Below are 24,106 nucleotides of genomic sequence, written 5' to 3' on the forward strand. Positions count from 1 at the left end.
GGGGGTGGGGCACAGACCACCTTGATAAATAAGACATCCGAGTGGGCAAAGTGTCTGCTGCATACACAGCAACCCCCCGAAGGCATGGGTTCAAATCAGAGTGATTTTATTACAACACCAGGCCAGAGACCACCGTTATAAATTAGACAAACACAACCCTATAAGAGGGGCTGGAGAGATGGCCGAGTGGGTAACACACTGGTAGTGGACCCCCACCCCAACCCCAGAGTCATGGGGTCAAATCCCAGCAAAGGCAGAAAGAGAGTTTTATTAGCACACCGGGGCACAGACCACCCTGATAAATTAGACAAACACAAGTTAGTAAGAGGGGCTGGAGAGATGGCCAAGTGGGTTAGATAGAGGACTCCACATTAGGGAGCTGGGGGGTCAAATCCCACCCTAGACAGGCTAATGGTTTTATTAGGACACGGGGGGCTCAGGCCAGTTTGATAAATAAGACAAAGACCAAAAAGTGGGGCTGGAGAGATGGCCGAGTGGGCATCACACTGGAGTGGGGGCCCCAGAGTCATGGGTTCAAATCCCAGTATGGAAAAGACAATGGTTTTATTACAACACCAGGCCAGAGACCACCGTTATAAATTAGACAAACGAAATCCTATAAGGGGGCTGGAGAGATGGCCGAGTGGGTAACACACTGGAGTGGGGGCCCCCAGAGTCAGGGGGTCAAGTCCCAGAGAAGGATAAAGAGAGTTTTATTAGCACACCGGGCCAGAGACCACCATTATAAATTAGACAAACGAAATCCTATAAGAGGGGCTGGAGAGATGGCCGAGTGGGTAACACGCTGGAGTGGAGGCCCCAGAGTCAAGGGATCAAATCCCAAAGACGGCAGAGAGAGTGAGATGGCTGAGAAAGGCAGACATCAGCCCCCCTGAGCCCTGGGATCAAATCCAAGGGGTGGTAGGGCAAGCAGCGGCTTTTATTACGGCACAACAGTAGAGACCACCATTATAAATAAGAGAAACGCAGCTCTATAAGAAAGGCTGGAGGAACAGCTCAAGGTGTTAAGGAGGTTTGCTAGCACACTGGTGGTCACTGGTTCAATCCCCAGTGCAGGCAAACAGCAATGAAGATTTTCCTTAAGTGGTGAGTAACTGAAGAACAGAAACAGACCACCACAAAAAAAAAAAAAATCAATACTGACTCACACTTTAGTGCCGACAGGTCAGATGAGAGGTGGTCCTTTTTACCTACACATGAACATTTGCTAAAACTAAAGTAAAAAACAAAGACCAGAAAGAAAGAGCCACCATTGTCCAGACCACCACACCAACACTAAGGGGATCAAAATGAGAAGGAAAAAAAGGACCACCAGAAGAACCTCTTAAGTTTTTAAAAAAATTTAAAAAAAAAAAGAGGCAGGGGAATAAAAGTGATGAAGGTGCAGAGCCCACCCTTGTAACATCAAGCAGCAGCCAATGAAAAACAGAAGAAGGTACAGCAGGACTGAGCAGAGAACAGATGGTGCAACCAGAGGCTGAGACACCCTCCACCACAAACAGACACCTGGGCTCAGACTGCTCCACACCCTCTGGATCCCTCCTTCCAGAACACAGTAAGGCCGAGTCCTCCTACCTCACTGGGGTCTTCATTCCCGCCCAGCTGGTTACAAAGCCACCAAAGTGACACTTCAGGGGTGTGTGACCGAGTCACAGCTCTTCTCCCGGCACATGATGGAGGCTAAGGAAGCAAAAGGGGACACAGACAGTAAAGCAGTGACTCGCCCACTGTGGGGTCTCCTTTAAATTAACGAGTTTATTTATTTACAGCTTTAGGTTTTATTTTTACAGTACATGGCGCCACCTGGTGGCTGCAAATTGTAACCATTTTGAATCAATTGCACTTTTATTATTTCTAAAAAGGAAACAAGTTTAAACCATTTATGTTACAAAGATTTCAAACGGTAGTTGTACATTATTGTTTGATTTACAGACACATTCTGTGAGCCTCGGCCCCCCCGATTGGCCGGGGCTGCTGCGACGGCGCTCACCCACGGTCACACGTCTGGCTGACGCACTCCTCAACCGTTCTGGGAAGACGAGATTTACATGACGGCGTCAGAGGCAGCACAGGTCAGGGCTAACGTGAAACCCCCCCCCCACCCGATGACAGCACAGACCCTCACAAACTCAAGGCCGCCACCTCGTGGCCAAGCTAAGAACGGCAAGTAAAAATAAATGGGAGAGTTTAAAGGGGAGGCCTACTCTCCAAGTCTGCTCCCAGTCCCCGCCTGGCCTTTCAGTACCGACTGGGCAGGCAAATGGATTTGCAAAAACACCACCTCACGTTACCCATTTTTACTGGACGTCCACCTCACGTCCTACCCCGGGGAACGGACTGCCCGGTGTGCAACACAGCCACATGTCACCAAACCGCACCACACAGGGATTTTGTACACAAGCCCTGAGTAAAAGTCAATATGGGGTTAAACCGAGAGCGATATATGTATTTGATGGAGATAACTGGGGGGGCTAGCACCGCACTGCAAACCTGCCCACCCACCTCTGTCTCAATGTAGCGGCCTGATGTGACTCACCAACATGTAAAATGACTACAAATAAACCTTCAACAGACCACACTGCAGAAACAAGTCGGAGTCACCCTCGGATGTCAACTTTCAGCTCTGACTTGCCAATCTGAAAACAAAACGCAGTCCCGGCCCCCCACCGTGTGGCTGCTGGCTTTCACTTCAGAGGAGTTTGTAGTCGGGGGTCTCGTCTCCTCCACCCAGGAACTTGTAACAAATTTGGCACGCAGAGCACCGCCAACCTCTCCCTTACAATAAACTGGCCGCACTACCATGTAGAAGCTCCTGCCTCGACCCGAGCTATCCCAGAATGCTCTGTAACACGTCTCAGTCAACTGTGCAAAGTGAAGTCCGGTAGAAATGAAGAAAACCCCGGGGAAGAACAAGTCGGAGACACCCGAACTGGAACGGGAGCCAAAAAGAATCCGATCAGATGGGAATGGCAAATGAAGAAGGTGTGCATGCAAGAGACACAAAATGAGATTTAAGAACAGACGATTCAATGACACGGGACACGGGGAGTTAATCTCGGGTCCGAGACTCATCTCTGCATTTAGACCCAACGGAAAAATCAAAAAAGGGACACAAGGGGCACACGGGTCGCTTAAACACCTGCCCTTATCCTCCTCACGGACCAGCAGGTCAACTCAGAGGAGAAAGCCGTGACGGTTCAAAGAGCTGTCGGGGGCCAAAACACAAGGCCTGGAATGGGGGATTAGGGGGTCTATAAAGTCAGTCGGGAGGGCACAACAGCATTTCCTCAAAAGGCGAGTTTGCATTTTGAAGCCCACTGGTCACCCCTTGCTCCAATTCCTTATTAAGAAAAGGCCCCAGAGTGGGAGGTGCGCAGATTTTTACGTTTTAGATAATTCAAGCTGATTCTGTTGTCCCTTGTCTGCCGGTGACGAGTGGAGCAGACACGGGTCCAAACAAATGGAAAGCAACTATTTGTGGTGTCAGTCACGAAAAAATATTTAGCACACCAGAGGGAATTCCTAAACACCAACATCGGCCAACACAATCAGCGCTGCTCGAGAGGTACAAGCGAAAAAATACCAGCATGCCAAGCAGGCCTCGACTCATCGATGACACTGGCAACCACAGGTGGACTTCGAGGCCACTTTGAGTACCAAAGACCCAGCCAGCCCCTCCGAGAGAGTAGGGTTTCCAGTTAACTGCTAACGACAAAGCAAACATACCAGTCGACTTCCAGAAAATGGGTGACGTTTTAAGGGGTGCCACCATTCTCGTGGGTGTGTGGAGCAGAGAGCTGAATTTTGGTAAGCTGCACACAAATTTGAACAACTGAGTTAAACGACGCCAAGTGCCGCCACTCGATCCAACAAATGACGTGCCCACCATGATGACTTACACGTGACAATAAATATGAATTTAACTAAAAGGCTCAGGCCTCCAAGCGTCAGTAGGCTTTGTCCCCAATCTTTACTCCCAGCTCCGCGTGTCCAACTGGAACGTGACGGCCGACAAGGAGGACGCGACTTGCTCCTAAGGTTGGGGGGCTCCACACTCCGGCCACATACCCAAGTAACCCGTGAGCGGCCTTGCTCACCACAGGCTCCCCCAATTGAGATTTTTCCCTCACTTCAACTCTTGCCACTCGTGGATTTTAACAGATGGCCAAAAAATAAAAGAAAAGCAGCTGTCCCTCACCTCGGCTTCCCGAATTAGACAAGCGAACACACAAAAATCTGTTCAAGAAGAGTAACACCGCTACGGACAGTCCTCTAGGCTCCCGTCAGCCACTCGGCACTTCACTCGAGTGCTTGAGGACGCAGCATTCCGGTGACAAAGCAAACGCCATTCCTTGAGTTCAAGGTTTTCCTTTTCTTTTTGTTAAATATTACAGTACCAACATCTACAGCTGTACAACCGCCGAAAGCAAAATCCATCAAGGGAGCGTCTTCCGTAAATACCATAAAAATTCTCTTCTCAGTTAACACTTTCTTTTCGTACAGATTAAAACGTTATTAAAACCAGGAGACTTTTGCTACTGGGAATCCTGCAGGTTGGTTTTCTCCTCAATGACCTGCTTCACGATTTCCGCCAGTTTCAAACGGTCAACTTTGTCTGAGAAAGTCCACCCTGCAAAAGAGGAAAAAGGGCAAAGGTCAAAGCGGATCCAGCAGCTCAACCAGGTGGCCAACGCACGTCATCGGGCTGAGCCAAAGGGCCTACCGTTCCAGCTGAGACTCTGAAGCGTGTCTCGCAGCAGCTTGCAGTCCTTGTTGAACGTCCACGCCTCGCGCATCACCTCGTTCAGCTTCTCGTCTTCGTTCTCTCCTGCACAAAAAAAAGCAACCATGTCAAGGGGGTCGAGTTGGGGGCAAGGAAAAAAGAATGTAGTCTACGAACAGGCCAGGGGGTCTTCGAGAGGAATGACAGTAACAACAATGATAAACCAGTTTTTAAAAACACACTCTGGATTAATGTCAGGACAAATGAAAGCCCCAAAATTTGGGGGTGGCATTAAGGAATTTGAAATCCTCACACTTTTTGAAAATCAAGTATGGATCGGAGACGGTTCAGGCAGTGAGAACCTGCCCTCCTTACTGACACATGCTAATGCGTCTATGGATGAACTCTGAACCCTGTTACTGTAGTCAAGCCGCCCTGAATGAGACTGCAGTTCGGTCTCAAATTCAAGGCTACAGTGCCTGCCGAATCAAAGGACAGTCACTCGGGATTAAAGCAGGCAGCAGATAAAGTCATTCCCAGCGGGACACACACTAGTACTGACCGGGGAGGAAGTGCGGCTTAAAAATTTCAATTGTGAAAATGACTTAAAATGTGTAAAATTCAAATTTACCACCAATTATCAGTTCAACTGCCGGCCAATAGATGGTGCTGTATAATCCCCTACCACAAAACATTACATTAACTCAAGGCATTTTGCGTTTCAGAGGAGGAAGTCTTCCCCTCAGAGCGCCAGACACACATTTCGATAAATGTATCCCACCCTATTCAATACGCTGTGGCCAACAATTACCTAAGAATGTGACAATGACAACATCACCAGCTCTTCTCATGTTGACTACAGTCAGACCACTTCCTTCTAGCGTTTTCTGGTTAATACTTTGAAATGTGTACACTAGTGGGGCGGCACTATGCACCACAGGGTATCTTGTGGGGGGCACTGCTACAAGTGTGAAAGGATGATACACTCGCTGTCGGAGTCTGCAATGGTCACTGGCTAAAATGGTACGACTGGACACTACACTGCGTTCCAAATTATTATACAAATGATATTTTTCTCTGATTTTCCTAAATAGTCGATGCAAGTGGCAGTCAGCATAATTTTTGAGTCATCAACCATTAGAGTATAATTCGAATGTTACTGATCAAATCTCCAAATGATAACGGTATGTATTTCAAAAATAAAAAACTTAAAATGCACCTTTCAAATTAGATAGATAGATACTTTATTAATCCCAAGGGGAAATTCACAAAATCAATAAATAAAAATAGAAAAAGTAGAAAAGTACACATACAGTCATACATGGAGCTGCTGAAAAGGCTGCCACTCTCGGCGGTGCCGGAACTTCATAATTATTCTTCAAATTATTACGCACAACAGTGTTTCAAAACATTTTATAGTTTGTAAAGAACTGAAAATGGTCATTTGTTGAATGTGCAGCATTAGGAGGTCACATTTACTGAAATCAACAGCTATTTCAATCAAAAACATCTTAACAGGTCAAGTTACATATTAAGATAGGACCCCTTATTTGATAGCAGCTTCACAATTCTTGCATCCATTGAACTTGTGAGTTTTTGGAGAGTTTCTGCTTGAATTTCTTTTCAAGATGTCCGAATAGCCTCCCAGAGCTGCTGTTTGGATGTACACTGCCTCCCACCCTCATAGATCTTTTGCTTGAGGTTCTCAATAGGACTGAGGGTCAGGAGAGGATGGGGGCCACACCAGGAGTTTCTCCCCTTTTATGCCGATAGCGGCCAATGATGCAGAGGTATTCCTTGCAGCATGAGATGGTGCATTGTCGTGCATGAAGACGATTTTGTTACGGAAAGCACGGTTGTTCTTTTTGTACCATGGAAGAAAGTGGGTCAGTCAGAAACTCCACATACTTTTCAGAGATCATTTTCACACCATCAGGGACCCTCAAGGGGCCGACCAGCTCTCTCTCCCCAGGATTCCGGCCCAAAACATGACTCCGACACCTCCTTGCTGACGTCGCAGCCTTGTTGGGACGTGGTGGCCCCCCACCAACCATCCACCACTCCAAGGGTTGCACGGCACTCATCTGTAAACAAGACTGCTTGAAAATGAGTCTTTGTGTAGTTCTGGGCCCACTGCAGCAGTTTCTGCTTGTGAGCATTGGTTAGGGGAGGTCGAATAGGTTTATGCATAACTGCCATCCTCTGGAGGATCCTGCTCCTTGATGTTTGCGGGACTCCAGAGGCACCAGCAGCTTCAAATACCAGTTTGCTGCTTTGTAATGGCATTTTAGCAGGCGCTCTCTTAATCCGATCTACAAGTACTCCTCACTTTACGACCACTTGCACTTAGGACCAATCGAGTTTCGACCTGCAATTCGGGGAATCCCCTCTCTCAGCTTGAGTGTTGGTCAGTGAATGGTGACATGTGCACTGAGCGTACTATAGGCTTGCTATGCGCTTTTTCAGTCAGTTTCATTCCTACAAGCAGTCACTGTGTAACCTCGTTTTTTTTTTTTTACATATTTGTAACCCCAAAATAGTACAGATGTCATAGTACAGATGGCATCATCTGGAGAAATTTTTAAGAAACAAAGGAAAGCTGTCGACCTTGAAATGAAAATAAAAATCACACAAGACTACGAAGCTGGTAAAACGGTTGAAGAAATAGCATGTGACTTGAAATTGGCACATTCGACAATTTCAACGATTTTAAAGGATAAAGTTGGAGTGAAAGAGGCGGTGAAATCATCGGCAGGATTTAAAGCCATAATAACTAGGCAGTGAAAAGGTCTTATTAATGAGATGGAGAAAATACTGGCGATCTGGTTTGACAACCAGATGCAAAATATGCCGATAAGCCTTTTAACAATTCAAGCTAAGGCACGCAGTATCTGAGACTTTGAAGGCACATGAAGGCAAAAAAAAGCGACAGAATCATTTACAAATGATATGTACATATGCATGCCTTTTTATGAATAAAGTTGAAGTTATTGCATAATTTTATAATTTTACAACGATCCTATATTCCCAGCGCAAGCTCCTTGCTTATCGACCAATTCGCTTAACGAGGTAGTCGTCGGAACGGAACTCGGTCGTAAAGTGAGGAGTACCTGGATTTGTCTGGCAAAAACCTTCCTTATTTTGCCTTTATCTGCACGAACCCGTGTGTGCTTGGAGTCAGCCACAAATCTTTTAACAGTACGATGATCATGCTTAAGTTTTCATTAAATATCTAAGGTTTTCATACCTTGTCCAAGGCATTCAACTATTTCACGCTTTTCGGCAGCAGAGAGATCCTTTTTCTTTCCCATATTGCTTGAAAATCGTGGTCTGCTTAATAATGTGGAACATCCTTCTTTAGTAGTTTTTCCTTTAATTGGGCTCACCTGTCAAACTACAGTAATTATCACAGGTGTTCGAGATTGATTTCTGTGATCAAAAGAGCCCCGAGACCATCCATGAGTTTAATTGAAAAAAACAAAATATTTAATCTTTATGACACTTAAATACAATTTGCATAATAATTTGGAATGCGGTGTAAATCCAGAGGCCCAAGTTTGCATCCTGCAATTACGTATTACAAGTTTCAACCAGGTGGGGGTTTTGGGGCTGCCCAAGTGAACACCTCAAGGGAGGCGCATCCCTGCCCAATTCTTTAACTTTACGACACCACAAATCCTACACAGATATGTTGTTCCTGTAATTTGACTTTGATTTCCATTACCAATCCACAGAAACAGGGAGTACAGAAGATGCGCACGGAGGTCTTTTTACAGTTGACACAGCTGTTCCTCCAATGAGCACATGCACACAGGGCCACTTGGCTGCAAAAATCTGGAGGCACATGGTCACCATTACGATGGTCCACACACAAGAACAGATGCATGTGAAATTTACTTGACAAGCACCCTAGCGATGATAGGGACACAGCAAGCATACAGGGGCCTTAATGCAAGTTTGGAGATTTCCTAGGTAGGACGTCAAATAACAGAGACTAAGAGACAACCAAATGAGGCCCTTTAGCATCATGACGGGACCCTTACCAGCCTGGGGCAGGATGCACTGTGCGATGACGTCCCTCAGCTTCTCCAAGGCCACATTAGAGTCTTCCGTCCCATTCTCTGGGTCATGGATGAAGAAGCCATCCTTGGGTTTTGTGCTGAAATTTATGGAAAAGGGAAATCGGATTTTATATTTTTCAGAATGCAAAAAAAATCACAAACAATAATAAAATGTCCCCCTTTGTTCCTTCAACAACTGGGCACTTCCACAAATGAGTCAACTGGCGTTTTTCTTCAGCACCCATACTCCACGCCTTGCTCTGTGAGCTACAAAACCCACCAGCCACTCACCCCAGCAGCTTGCGTTTGCGCAGGATCGGGTTGTTGACAGAGTTGAGAGGCTTGAGGCTCACATTCAGATCTTGGATCCTCATGTTGGCGAGCTGTTCGGCGTGGGCCTGCTGAATCCCAGCCACCACAGCCTGTGACAGGAAGATAAGAAGAGACAGAGAATCAGGGTTAGGGGCACATATACAACAGGCCCTTCGCGTCACATGGACCACAGAAGACGGCTGTTGTGTCAAGAGAGCCCCACAGGAGCCAGATTTGAAAGTAAAGAACAAAGAAAAAATCCTGCACTCCACGTGCAACCAAAGTTCTTGGGCCATCACAGCCTGCCAATATGCTCCATCCATGTTAATCTCTACTCATAATTTAGAAGAAATGCCAGGCTTCTGTTAATTTGCTATTTGATCCAACAAAACATACAAATAAAAGCAATTAAGAGATCAGCAGATTGATTTCTGTTTTTATGAAAACTAACAAAGCATTTACGTGGGTACTGCTCTGGGCTGGGCATATGAGAATGGCAAACAGCATTTTCAACGATTTCATTATTCACAGGTCTTCACACAGCCAAGAAAGCGATTCACCTGGGCGGTGTACATCGCAGTGTTCCAAAACACAGACCCAACAAAAGGTGACAATGATGTCTAGTGGCCTACAGCAAGCAATTTGCTTTGATGCCCTGCAGTAGAATTTTTGTCACATAGCCCTCTGGCGCATCTCCCGGACTCCTTGCAGGGTTTGCTCCAATTATTCCTTTGGCTTTGGCCCATCCAAGTTGGTGATGGGAAACTTGCAGACAAATCATTCTTTCTGAACGACTCTTCTCATTTGACCCACTTAAAGAATTTGCAAGTTAAGAATGAATCGATTCAGCAGTTTAACAAGAGTGCAGTGGTGCATGCGTGATGTTGTCAGCATTCCTCATTTCGCAGGCAAGTGTTTAAATTGCATGTGCAAGTCCGATTCACAATTCTTATTCATTTCTTTAACTCCTTGAGTTTGAAACGATTACTGGGGCAGAGGATTTTCTTATTCATCTGTAGCCAGAAAAGGGGCACCACTGAGCTCCAAACCTCAGACACAAACTGCCAACACACAAACCCCAGGTTCAAAACAAAACACTTTTCATGAATTACTATAATTGTGTGGGATTTGGTCTTCACTGTTTTACAATATCAATTAAAATAATTAACCCCTTTTCCTTTTCTTCTCCACTCCACCCACGTGAGCTCTGCCCATCCTACACATCAGACTCCAACTGGCCTGTCCTCTATACCAGACCTGAGACTATCTGCAGTGCCACCACAGTGCAACCGAGAAGAAGTCGCACAATTCCAAAGGACTTTTGATTCTTGTGCCATGTGCTTTCCAAACTTAATTTAAAAAGGTTATGAATTATTTGATTACACAGGGTGATTCAAAAAGATTCATCCAATTTCAAAGTGCCATATTTTTACAACCGTGAGGCGCCTAGGAACCAATCACATACCAATCGAAAGAGGGGGGTCTTCAGTTTCTGACCGACACCAGAAAGTTCAAGCGTTTTGCAACAACGAGTTATCTCATCACTGGATTGGCCGTAAAGGAGCCCACGACATGGCCCCCAAGATCACCAGATTTCATGCTGTGTGGGATTTATTTTTTGTGGGGGTACATTAAGGATTCCGTTTATGAGCCGCCGTTCCCAACAACACTGGATGAACTCCGAAATCGCATTGAAAGAGCTGCGAGTACCGGGACACCCAATGGAGTACGGGATGAATTCGACTGTTGCGTTGATGTTGTCCGTACAGCTGCAGGAGGTCATATTGAGCACTTCTCAAATTACATATTAAACTTTATGCTCACCTAAACCATTTACAATTTACTTCATTGTTCTGAAACAATTTACAAGTGAAATAAATCACTTTGACATCGGATGAATCTTTTTGAATCACTCTTTATATTTTGCAATTCATTCACAGGGGACAGCCTCCCACCCCCCCAAAGGTTCTAAACCTCAATTGATAACTCAAACAAATCATATGAATCGATTCACTTTAAATGGACAGTCTAAAAGAATCAAATCAGTGGAGCAAATTGAAATTCCCCTCACTAGACTAAGATATCCCCTGACTTGACTTCTGTACAGCTCAGTCTAATACTGTTGGTGTTCCAGCTTTGTGGCTTTTCACCCCAAGTTGTGTTGGCAGTTGTCAAAATATTCACTTTGTCTCTATATCTATCTATATATCGATATCTATCTACAGTACACCTTCGAAATTTGCGGGGGTTATGTTCCTAGAGCACCAATGAATTGTGAAAAACCGCAAATTATGGATGCGGTTAAAATAAATGCCTATTTTTATAGTTTAAACCATAAATATGCCCCCAAAACACTATTTTCAAACTCTGCTTAATACATTACCTAAAAAAAAAAAAAAAGGTAAAGGTCTCTCTTGCTCGCTTGCTGCACAGGGAGAGACTGAACACCTGTGGAAATCATCAGCGCGTATGAACCGGAAGGGAAACTGGCTTGTTCGTCACCCGAGTGTGTGGTCGTGAACAGATGCAAAAGTTTGGCAAACTTTTTGGTTGTAACCTGATTTATACGTGGTCCGAGACTTTCGTGACCCGAAGTTCCACTGTATAATTATATATTTAATTATGAAAAAAGCAGAGCATAGCGAATCAAATTTTGTTTCTATTTTACGCCATTCAATTGATTTCAAATAGAAGTCCTACACTGTTGGATCACTCCAGACCACGAGAGTCGCCAGTGTGCTTCACACAACGCTACTGTTGGTCAATGTGCTACTGGCCATTTCTGTCTCCTGGTTTTCACTCCTTGCTTTGTCTTTTGCATACTTTAACCTCTTCTCCTTGTTACCTTTCCACAAGAATAGCTTCTTAGCTGCAAACACACCCTTCACCAGACCATTTCCTCCAAGATTACACTGCAAATACAGAACTTCACTGGATTTTCTGTGGACCTTAAAGCTTGGTTTGCCAGAAGTATTTTACGTGCCCATTTGGTTTAAGTTTCTCAAGCGTGTGAGACGAGTCTTTTCCAGACATCCCCTTAAGGCCTCCCAGCTTTGGTGGTTACCATCCAATACACTCGCTTGTCAGATAAACTTCACCAGTAAGACCATCTGCTTAAGATAATCACTACCTCATTATGTGATTTGGGGGTACCATTGCTGGAAGCCAAAACACAAGAAAATCAATGAGAGGTCTGGGCACCAAAATGCGCAAGACATTTCAGTTATATAACTTGAGATGTTTTTTTAAATATAAAACTTAAGAATAAATATATAAAAATAAACAACAACAACTAACAAGAATGCAAGTTTTCAATAAAACAAACTGATATCTTGTGAGAGGTCTAAAACAACTTTGGGTCGCCCAAACCTCTCTGACTAATCATCTCAGCTATTCTTTATATTAAATCCACAAACGGGACCTTCAAATCAAATAATGAGGCATAGATCAAGTAAACACTTACTGCCCAGATAACTACTTCAAAGTAATTTTCACGGGTGACTTTTGCATAGCACAGTATAAAACAAAATGAGAGGATATACTGGGGTTATATTATAACAATCTCAAACAGTTAAAACAAAGGAGCATTAAAAAAATGTATGGTGAGAACAGGCCACTAAGCCTGCCCATCCTACTCACCTTTACTGTCCAAATTAACAGGAAGTGGAGCTTTGAAGGCCCCAAATGTCCTCCTCTCCACTACACTACTAGGTTAGTTACTTGAGGTGTCTGATTCTTTGTGTGAAGAAAACATGCCTAACATTTCTGGAAAATATACCCTCAAGTTACCAACCATGCCCTCATGTTCTTTATATACTTAAGTTAAAATGTGAGGGGGATCTTGTAAATTCTGTGAAGCCCGGTAACACGGTCAACTCCAAATTTCCCAACAGGCAGCTCATAAAGCCCATAGATGGCTGTTGACAGCTATTCAGTAGGTACTGTGCTCACCATTAGAGGGAGCCAAAGTGTTACAACAAACAGACACGGCCAACTGAGCGTGTGGAACCCCAGGGGACACAACTACAGCTAAACGTTACACAAGAAAATGTGCACAGAAAACAAAAATGGAGTTGAATTCTGACTTCCGGTCAAGAATCTCTGTGCAGTACGAGGGTCCCAACTTATGGTGCCGGTCCTGTGGAAGACCAGTTTAACTTGGATTCTCTCTCAAACATTACCAAAATTACCTTATCCATCATCATCTGTGCCGATGGAAGAATATTGTCCAAAGCTTCTGTGCAGTTTAACCAGGGGTGAGCCAGCACCTCCTCAATGGTAAGTCTCTCTTCAGGTTTTACTTTTAGCAGCCTGAGGGAACAAAAGAATTGCAAGTGAAGAACACACAATGGCACAAGTCAGTCACCAGCACACAAAAAAAGCTGAGCGGGGCAACATATAAATGAACCAGTAAACGGATCAATACAATTACATTACAAACAGTTCCATGTCTTTGCACCTTTTATTGAAAATTTAAATAAAAGAAAGTTGAGCTCATTATAAAAGTTTAATAACCAGGGGTCTCATGCATAACACAGTGCGTAGAATTCGCACTAACACATGACGTAAGCACAATAGCGGAAATGTGCTTACGCACAAAAAAATCCAGATGCATAAATCTGTGCGAATACCAACTTCCACGTTCTTCCGCTACATATATCCCGGTCAGCGTGAAAAGTAACGCATGTGCACGTGCCATCTGTCCCGCCCCAACTCTTCCCAGAATTACACCTCTTTGAACATGCAAATCAATATAAATAGCTCTTAAGCTCAGCCTTCTGTGAAAAGGAAATGGCAAAAGCAAGAGGAGAAAATAGAAGAATTTCAGCAAATACCAACAGAAAAAACATACTATTTGTTGGCTTAAACAGTGGTATAAACAACAAAAGGAAGTTGATCGAGTGACATAGCGTGTCGGAGAAACTCGAAAGTTCACGTTCACAAAGTCGCAGTGTGCCCGAAATTGTCACATATCAAAGTCGCCGTGAAAAGGAGAGTCGTAGCCCACCGTCTGAGTGTCATATGAAAGCTTATTAGGGTACAGTGAAAAAAAAAAAAAATAAAAATAAAAAAAGGCACACAGTAGGGGGAAAAAAGCATGAAATGTCAACTTTAAATTTCCACTTTAATCACGTAGATTATTTTGTCATTAAAGTAGAACATCATAACCTTCATCTTAAAATCATTTAATTTAGATAGATAGATAGATAGATATACTAGTTTCTCAATCCCATCATAACTAAAGTAGCACATTAAATGCTTTGTTTTGTATTTGATCTTCTATGTGCTCTATGTGGGTGAATCACTACGTGCTTCCAGGCTTTCTCTTCCTCCGACAGGACACAGAATCCATTTTATTCGTGATATTACAGCTGTCTGAATAATTAAAATACTGAGATGTATACGTGTTATTTTCATGATGATAGGAGTTAAAGCATGTTATTAAACATAGGAACACGGTGGCGCAGAGATTGTTCCTGCCTCACACAGGATGCTTGCTGCGGTGTGCGCGACCTTCGATGAAATATTTTATTGTAGCATTACCATCTCTTTCAAACGTACTAACCTCCAATTTATGTCCTTACTTTTCTTTCTCCAAATATCCAATCGCCACACAATCAGCTCTGTAATAGACGTTAAGCCATCTGTAAGCTCAGAACGCCGATTCTTCATTGAAATATCTTCAAAGTACGTGTTTAATTATTCTATCCATCTATTCTTCCAGTGTTGCGTCAGCACCAGCAAGAATACAGTGTGAGGCAGGAACAGTCCCTGAACTAGCTAGTGCTGCGGCACCATGTAGTTAAAGTTTTATCTGTATAATATAATAAACATATTTTGCTGCAACTTTTCATCATTTCATCTTAAAAATGATATCATCATCATATGTAAAACGCGCTTTATAAAGTGGCTCAGGTTGTGCAAAATTATAACTATCGCAAGTTTACAGTGAGGTGATTGTACTTATAAGTACAAGCAGTTCTACAAGGAGCACTTGATGGACTGATTTAGTGCGTTTAGAGTTCTTAGGATGAAACTGAAGTGTGAGGTCCGTAAAGGAAAGGCTCTGAAGCATTTGCCTTATGAGAGCAGTTCAAATAGACTGTGCACATGGCTAAGGCAGCGTGTGCTTGATGCTGTACACCGATAATTCTCTTTCCAATCAGCTGCTGTACAGCTGTGAGTCACACTCAGATACAGTGATATAAAGACTTTATATAAATGATAAAAATAGAGTGGTGCAGTGAGAGTAATATGGAAAAAGATGATCCCGCTGTGGAAACACCTAACGCAAGCAGCTGAAAGAAGAAGAAGGTGCAGTGAGAGTAACAATGATAAAGCAGTTATGGTAGTTGGAATAGTTTGACCATTCTGTGGACCATTATATTGTTACAGGTTAATTACAATCAGATACCTTAAACTAATAAACAATATGCGGTTAATTTCAGTGTATTCATAAAGTCACGTCAGGGATGTAGATCTAAAAAAGAAAGGATAACCACACAGGAACAGTAGCACTGCTTTGACGCTGGGTGCCGCCAGTCTGCAAAACCAAGCAGAGAACTTGCGTACGACAAGGTATGAGCTACCGTGGAAATGTGCGTGGCTTTATGCCAAGTGTAGGTTTTATATATCGCGATTTGAAACGTGGAAACATTCTTACGCAACATTTTTGTGCGTACGAACCATTTATACATTAGGCCCCAGGAATGCTCCACTCTGAGTGCATAGGAGTTTGTCACTCAAAAGACCAAGAAATGCTTCAGGGGTTTAACACTTTTTGGTGCATGTGAAGAAGGCAACCACAAAGTACAAGCAGCTACACATTTTGGGACCAACTGTTCCTTCTTCAGCATTAGGACAAACCATGCAAACCCCATGCAGGGAGGCTCTGGGATGTGAACCCTTAATGCTTTCTTCACACACTCCAAAATGTCCGACACTCCCGAGGCACTGCTTGGTCTTCTGAATGGCTATCCCTACTTGCTTAGGATGAAGCAACCCTGAAAAAACGATGATACTGAGATGGTCTTCTATTTAACTTGGATTGTTTTCCTGTAAATTATAAACAAAGACATGCAACTGTCCGTAATTTAAATATAGTGCTATGTTCTCCAATTCATTTATCTAATTGTTAATTGTACTGCTGCTCGTCATTTGTTTGCTTGTTGCTTTACTGTTTAGTATTAAGCCCATCTTCCATCTTGAATCATCTTCATAGTATCTGGGAGTACATTTGTGTTTTTTTTTTTTTTTTGTTGTTGAAATAAATGATTTACTCACAGCCATGCAGCTGTTGACCCAAGGTGCTCGTCTTTCTCTCTGCCACTCCTGCCAAGCACTTACTTTCTCACAATGTCCTTAGCCATCTCAGAGATCTGGCTCCATTCGTCTTCGGGAAACTCAAAGCTTCCCGTCATGATCTTCTTGCGCATGTCCTTAGGGATGGTGCGGCTGTGGTGTTTGGAGTAAAATGGTGGATATCCGCACAGCATCACGTAGATGATCACGCCCAAGGACCACAAGTCACAGCTCTGAAATTAGATAAGGTGGGTCTCACATTAACAGGGTGCATCTTCTATAGAGGTGGCGTCATGTTGGCTTTACAATTTACCACTGCCCTGATGACATGGCACACAGTGCAAATTCTCCAGTGACACTGGATCTTCAGTGTAAGTTTGGACTTAAACACAAAGTGCAGAGGAAAACAACTGTGGCACCACCAAGTGACAAAGGCACTTACTTTGTTGTACGTGTACGGAGTGGGTGAGGTAGGTATTATTCCAGACTTCTCTTTTTGATGTCTCCTCTGAGCCTCCAGGACCTGCAATGAAAAGATAGAAGGTGTCACAAGATAAGTCTGTAGTCATGGAAAGGGTGACAATGAAGTCACGGCAAAAAGCAACAGCACACATGGGATTGACAACATCACGCCTACAATAGTGAGACCTGCAACTGGCTAACAGGAAGCCATTACTGCTCAGGTAGAACTAGAAGTCTTTAACATAGGCGGAGTGGTGGCTCTGAGGCTAGGGCTCTGCACTGGCAATCGGAAGGTTGCCGGTTCGAATCCCGTAAAAAGCCAAAAGGGACTCTGCTCTGTTGGGCCCTTGAGCAAGGCCCTTAACCTGCAATCGCTAAGCGCTTTGACAGTAGTGAGAAAAGCGCTATATAAATGCAAATTGTTATGTAATGCCCATTCCATAGAATGTCACTTTAACCATACCGTGTCAGACCCCTGGAGGACAGTAATTGGGACGACTGACATCTGCCTCACCATCTTGGGGGGCTGGGGGAATTGACTTTGGTGTGTAAAAAGCTCCCAAGATGCAACAAATCAATCCCATTACAGTCGGTGCCAAGGCAACTAGTTAAAGATCAGAGCAGCTTATTGAACCAGAGACAAAAAGGAGCCCCCACTCACCCCAACAAAGAACACTTTTTATTTTAAGTGGTCTTGACATCTTTAATCTGCTTGGCATTAGAACAGAGTGTCACTCAGGCAACTGTATAGATGTGTCTTGCGTAAGCGATAGACCAGAGGATTACTTGGGCTATAAAATTGCTAACTGTGTTAGTTCCAAGTGTTACTCGGGCAATGGTAGAGGCGTGTCTTACTTAAGCGCCAGGCCTGGACGTTAACCAGGCAATGATGAAGATGCATTTTCTCCTAGCCTTCTAATGGCGTCTGGTAAGAAACATTTTTCAGCAGCCCAGGTTCTGCACACACTTGACAGTGAGACGAGCAGTAATGTTGGGAAGCCTCTCATCAGCAGTGAGGACAAAGTGTAATGGTCCTCAGGCAGAGAAACTGAAAGTTGATTATGATGAATCCGAAAGTGACCCTTGTGTGTGGGATTCTCTTGACCATGCATAAAACACACTGGCACCTCCGTTTTGATTTCGTGGGGCACCCAGAAAGAAAAGTGAATGTTGACTTCAAGTTCTTTCTTCATGTTGATGATGTGATTGAAAGAATTGTTGTTGAGCATCAGGTGAAAGACCGTACTGCAAACTGCTCGAGAGGGTGGCAGAAAAAAAAAAAAGGACTCCATGTGCTGAAAGCGAAATGCACTTCCGAGTCTGCTCATAGCAAGGAGAACAGGAACAGCATCACCATTTGCTGAGTGATAAACAGAACGCACACATGACAAAGACAGACAAATGTCTGCGCAAAACTGACCTGTGCTCGAGTCCTCACGTCCAAGTGATTATTTCCGATTACAAAATACAGTGCTACACAGTGTGAAGATGCAGAACACCCCCCGGTAGCTACATACCCTGAGTGTCAAGCCAAACACAGGAGGCGCTTCAGAGACAAAGAACGAGAAATAATAACACAAAGGAGAGGCAAGCATGAAGACAGAGCCATCGAGCAGCTGGCTAGTACTACGGCTTATCGACCTGCCAGACACACTTCCCAGATACTGAATGCAAGAACGACAGCAAATGAGCAGCTTGCTACATACTTGCAAGTTCCACCCATAGGCAGACATTGCTTTTCCATCCTTGCATCAATGTTTGGTTGAGGAGCACTACTTGTGAACGTCAGATTGATGAGTTCACACTGGGGCAGTGCTTTCTTTGTGAATAAAAACAATAGAATGCGTTCCCAAAACAGAAATGTTCAGCTTGCTCTATATCAGGGGTGTCCAACTCCGGTCCTGGTGGGCTGCAGGTTTTCATTCTCACCCTTTTCCTAATCAGTTTTCACTACTAACAAACTCCTTTTCCCTTCATTTTAATAGCCCAATTTTTTAGGATTCAATCCTCTGAATTGATTCTTTTCTTCAATAAATGGCAGCCAAACAGAAATGAGACCTGAAACAAGCCAACGGATGACCAGCTTAACTGGAATGACAAACTCCAGCCAGTTTCTTAATGAGAAGCCATTTCTTGCTGTTTATTAAAGCCATTACTGAATATCAGGACTTGTTGCTGCTCTCGTTCTGCCACAGCAGATTTTCTGTTCTTTCGAACACCACCGTCAAGATGTTTTGGTGACCTGAGCAGATCGACATGACCGAGAAGTTCACCTTTAATTTCAGGTGAGCTAGTCATGTGGTGGCTTGTTTTGTGTCTCATTATTGTTTGGCTGCTCATTAAAGAAAAAAACAAGTAAGGGGTCTAAGTCACGTCAATAAAAACCGAGGTAAAACAAGTTAAACTGCAGGAAAAACGGCTCACTAATGAAGAAAATGGTTAGAATGAAAACCTGCAGCCCCTGTGGCCCTAGAGTTGGACACCAGAACTAATGAAAGATGTAAGAACTTTGACAGGAACTCAAAGAATAAGCTATGAGAACACAAGATTAATCAACAGCTTCTAGATAGATAGATAGATAGATAGATAGATAGATAGATAGATAGATAGATAGATAGATAGAGAGAGATAGACAGACTTTATACTCCAGCAGCAGCATACTGATACAAAAAAACAATGTTAAATTAAAGAGTAATAAAAATGCAGGTAAACACAGACAATAACTTTGTATAATGTTAACGTTTACCCCCCTGGGTGGAATTGAAGAGTCACATAGTGTGGTGGAGGAACAAACTATGATCTCAGTCTGTCAGTGGAGCAGGACAGGGACAGCAGTCTGTTGCTGAAGCTGCTCTTCTGTCTGGAGATGATCCTGTTTAGTGGATGCAGTGGATTCTCCATAATTGATAGGAGCCTGCTGAGCGCCAGTCGCTCTGCCACGGATGTCAAACTGTCCAGCTCCATGCCTACAATAGACCCTACTTTCCTCACCAGTTTGTCCAGGCGTGAGGTGTCCTTCTTCTTAATGCTTTGTGCATTGAAGGAATCATCCATCAATAATCCCCCTGGACACAGTGCATACATTTTCACTACCGCTTTCTTTTGGGACCAGGAGGTCCTCATTTTTCACTAGTATAATATATTTACAAGGTGTTAGTGCCATGAGGTCAGTACAGTCTTAAGACAGACTGGGAGGTTAGGGTTATGGACCATATCTACATTCTTCACTAAAAAACAACTTTACACCTAACGTGGGCCGCTCTGTTCAACACGTACCCAGCTAACAATTTAACTATTTTATGTTTTGTTCTTTCAAACTGCACACACAGCCCTCTACAATGGCTGTTCAAGGTTTGCTTTTCTATCCATGCATATGCAAGTTCCATTCTACACATACAAACTGCACTGTGAATGCACAGGAGCGCTGCAAACAGATGCCATGGTGGTGTCTGTGGTCCATTAATGTCAAACGATTCATACCCAGTCAGAACTGGCCCCTAGTGGTCAAGTGTGGCACCCTATTCACCGTCCTGTTGATTCACTATCTGTATATCCTACTGAGAATGCGTCTCCAGCATGGCTAAGTGAACATTGGGGGAATACACAAACACCTCAAGTTTGACAGCGGCTTAACAAATGTACAGTTGTGCTTGAAAGTTTGTGAACCCTTTAGAATTTTCTATATTTCTGCATAAATATGACCTAAAACATCATCAGATTTTCACTCAAGTCCTCAAAGTAGATAAAGAGAAACCAGTTAAACAATTGAGACAAAAATATTATACTTGGTCATTTATTTATTGAGGAAAATGATCGAATATTACATATTTGTGAGTGGCAAAAGTATGTGAACCTTTGCTTTCAGTATCTGGTGTGACCCCCCCCCCCTTTGCAGCAATAACTGCAACTAAACGTTTCCGGTAACTGTTGATCAGTCCTGAATTTTCGCCCATTCCTCCGTACAGAACAGCTTCAACTCTGGGATGTTGGTGGGTTTCCTCACATTAACTGCTCACTTCAGGTCCTTCCACAACATTTCGATTGGATTAAGGTCAGGACTTTGACTTGGCCATTCCAGAACATCAACTTTATTCTTCTTTAGCCATTCTTTAGTAGAACGACTTATGTGCTTAGGGTCGTTGTCTTGCTGCATGACCCACCTCCTCTTGAGATTCAGTTCATGGACAGATGTCCTGACATTTTCCTTTAGAATTCTCTGATATAATTCAGAATTCATTGTTCCATCAATGAAGGCAAGCCATCCTGGCCCAGATGTAGCAAAACAGGCCTAAACCATGATACTACCACCACCACCACCATGTTTCACAGATGGGATAAGGTTCTTATGCTGGAATGCAGTGTTTTTCCTTTCTCCAAACATAACACTTTTCATTTAAACCAAAAAGTTCTATTTTGGTCTCATCCGTCCACAAAACATTCTTCCAATAGCCTTCTGGTTTGTCCACGTGATCTTTAGCTAACTGCAGATGAGCAGCAATGTTTTTTTTGGAGAGCAGTGGCTTTCTCCTTGCAACCCTGCCATGCACACCATTGTTGTTCGGTGTTCTCCTGATGGTGGACTCATGAACATGAGCTAATGTGAGAGTGGCCTTCAGTTGCTTACAAGTCACCCTGGGGTCCTTTGTGACCTTGCCTACTATTACACACCTTGCTCTTGGAGTGATCTTTGTTGGTCGACCACTCCTGGGGAGGGTAACAATGGTCTTGAATTTCCTCCATTTGTACACAATCTGTCTGACTGTGGATTGGTGGAGTCCAAACTCTTTAGAGATGGTTTTGTAACCTTTTCCAGCCTGATGAGCATCAACCACTCTTTTTCGGAGGTCCTCAGAAATCTCCTTTGTTCGTGCCATGATACACTTCCACAAACGTGTTGTGAAGAGCAGACTTTGATAGATCCTGTTCTTTAAATAACACAGGGTGCCCACTCACACCTGATTGTCATCCAATTGATTGAAAACACCAGACTCGAATTTCACCTTCAAACTAACTGCTAATCCTAGAGCTTCACATACTTTTGCCACTCACAAATATGTAATATTCAATCATTTTCCTCAAATAAATGACCAAGTATAACATTTTTGTCTCATTTGTTTAACTGGTTTCTCTTCATCTACTTTTAGGACTTGAGTGAAAATCTGATGATGTTTTAGGTCATATGTATGCAGAAATATAGAAAATTCTAAAGGGTTCACAAACTTTCAGGCACAATTATACAAATTCTGCAACATCGGAAAACCACTCAACATGCCACTTCTTATTTTTTGGTGAAGAAAGAATATCGAGACAGTGATAGACAAATGACATTAACACTTACCTGAGGTGCTACGTAGTAAGGCGTGAACTGGGGTGTCATCAAGTCACCCTGGTCAATTTTGGCAAACCCAAAATCACAGAGCTTAACCGGAGCATCCTGTTCAAGAAAGAAGAAAAAGAAAGTGTAAGATGGGGAGAGGGTTGGATGCCATGTTCTGCAGCAGCAAATCCGTTCCAAATTGGTCAGATGGTGACAGCGGTCTCTCGCTTACCAAAGAATTGTCTTTGAAGAGCAGGTTCTCGGGCTTGAGGTCTCTGTGAGCGATGTTTAGTGAGTGACAGTGCTGGAGAGCCTGAGCAATCTGTGGGCATCAAGAAGAGAGACTGTGATGGCAGAGGGGTACGCATCTGTCTATAGATGCCACAAGGGCATCAGGGTGCAGGCTGGTCCTCATTAAATTGGAAGACACGCCCCCCTTGTCACCAGCAAAGGATTGCTCAGCTCTCTCATGGACCATTCATCCTGACACAGCAGAAGTCAGGGGCAAACTCAGGCCATCAGCATCACCTCTGCACTAATGATAGTCTCCCATGTCCATGTGGACATCCAGCCGAGGTGCCTGCCATTCTGTTTATCTGCACGTGGACTCTTACACCAGTCCAAAAGATTCACTCACAGTGGACTCACAAACACCCCAGTCAAAGAGTGGATAAAGTAGCTCTGCAGACCAGCCTAGCTTACTGAAAAAGGCACTATAAAAATATTCAAGAGTGCCATCTGAGATTCCCTGCACATTTTCTTCAAAGGGTCGAGGGTACCCCGAAGTGACAATGAGCAACGGACCATCTTAAGAACCCCACAAACCCTAATGTGGAGAAGTACAGGAGAATGAGCAGGAATGCCACCAAGTGGGCACAGCAGGATGGATGGGCACATGCTGATCAAAGTCTTAACTCTGCGTGCCTCAGGACACTCCACCACCTACTCACCTGTTTGGTTACTTGGCTGGCCATTTTTTCTGTAAAGTGTCTGTGTTGGCTGATTCTGTGAAACAGCTCTCCACCTTCCATCATCTCCATCACGATAAGCAGCCGGGCCCTGGAGCGGAGAAAACACACTGGTCACCCCTGGACAACAAGGTGAGGGGACATCTCCGGGTAAGGGCCTGGTGAGCTGGCCAACAAGGCAGCACCGGAGAGTTCCACCTACATGAAATGAAGAGGGTCCTAAGCCAGAAGGATACACTACCGTGGACTGGACTCGTGAGGGAATTGCACGCTGTTGGCGTAGACTTCCACAATCTGTACGATGTTTGGATGAATTGCACACATCATGTGGAGTCGTACCTATGAATGAAGAAACAACATTTGGAATGAGCCAAACCCCACAAGCAGAGGCCTGTGACAACAGAAACTCGTCATTTACTACGAGAAACAAAGATGGCAGCCCATGTTCATTTTAAGAAATCTGGACGGAATGATCAAGTGGACCACCCGACCATCTCGTATGCCAGTCAACAGGACAACACTTAAGTAAAAGGAGGCCACAGCAGCACACAGCTCGCTCTGCAGGCTGACTCGGAAAATGCTTTAAAGTTGTACCTCATTACGGGCTTTGGGCCGGTCGATGAGGATCTTGAGTGCAAACCGCTCCTGCGTTGACTTCTTCACGCAAACCCTGACGAGATACAAAAGACAAGGAATAAAAGTCAAGACATACGGCGAGGGCTGGCCTGAGCGCTGCAGTGCCAACAGAACATTCAAGCAGACTGTGTGAGCCCCGGTGGGCCACGCTGGTGCCTCATTGGGACACTTCTACAGTACCTCTCAGAGAGTGTCTTCATCAAAGCATCTCCAATCACTTAATGAAAGCAAGGATTAAATATTTTATATCGTGCCTTTTATACTCCTATGCCATAAAGTTAAAGACCTTTCATAAACAGCATTA

At 43.9% G+C, this 24,106-nt stretch overlaps 3 protein-coding genes across 9 annotated transcripts in view; all 3 read right to left on the bottom strand.

Annotated features, from left to right (window-relative positions):
• The window catches only part of mapkapk5 (MAPK activated protein kinase 5), a 177,495-nt gene that overhangs the window by 136,458 nt on the left and 16,931 nt on the right, over nucleotides 1–24,106 (bottom strand). For 2 of the 4 annotated variants that reach the window (XR_007933893.1, XR_007933892.1), the window contains exons 3-14: nucleotides 23,761–23,836; nucleotides 23,408–23,505; nucleotides 23,149–23,257; nucleotides 22,431–22,520; nucleotides 22,220–22,315; nucleotides 16,862–16,942; nucleotides 16,465–16,652; nucleotides 13,308–13,428; nucleotides 9,097–9,227; nucleotides 8,788–8,903; nucleotides 4,745–4,849; nucleotides 4,325–4,651 (exon numbers count right to left, since the gene is read on the bottom strand). The exons of 1 other annotated variant lie outside the window; for it this stretch is intronic. The gene's annotated coding sequence lies outside the window, so the exon portion shown is untranslated. The remainder of the gene's footprint in view (nucleotides 1–4,324; nucleotides 4,652–4,744; nucleotides 4,850–8,787; nucleotides 8,904–9,096; nucleotides 9,228–13,307; nucleotides 13,429–16,464; nucleotides 16,653–16,861; nucleotides 16,943–22,219; nucleotides 22,316–22,430; nucleotides 22,521–23,148; nucleotides 23,258–23,407; nucleotides 23,506–23,760; nucleotides 23,837–24,106) is intronic. One more of the 4 variants, XR_007933894.1, reaches the window with a different exon arrangement.
• LOC114669151 (aldehyde dehydrogenase, mitochondrial-like) overlaps nucleotides 1–24,106 on the bottom strand; it is a 177,465-nt gene that overhangs the window by 88,313 nt on the left and 65,046 nt on the right. The gene's annotated exons all lie outside the window — the stretch shown is intronic.
• The window catches only part of LOC114669145 (acyl-CoA dehydrogenase family member 10-like), a 195,828-nt gene that overhangs the window by 43,062 nt on the left and 128,660 nt on the right, over nucleotides 1–24,106 (bottom strand). The window lies entirely within an intron of this gene.

The sequence above is a fragment of the Erpetoichthys calabaricus genome, chromosome 18 (genome assembly GCF_900747795.2).
Source record: "Erpetoichthys calabaricus chromosome 18, fErpCal1.3, whole genome shotgun sequence".
In the NCBI taxonomy this organism is placed as follows: Eukaryota; Metazoa; Chordata; class Cladistia; order Polypteriformes; family Polypteridae; genus Erpetoichthys; species Erpetoichthys calabaricus.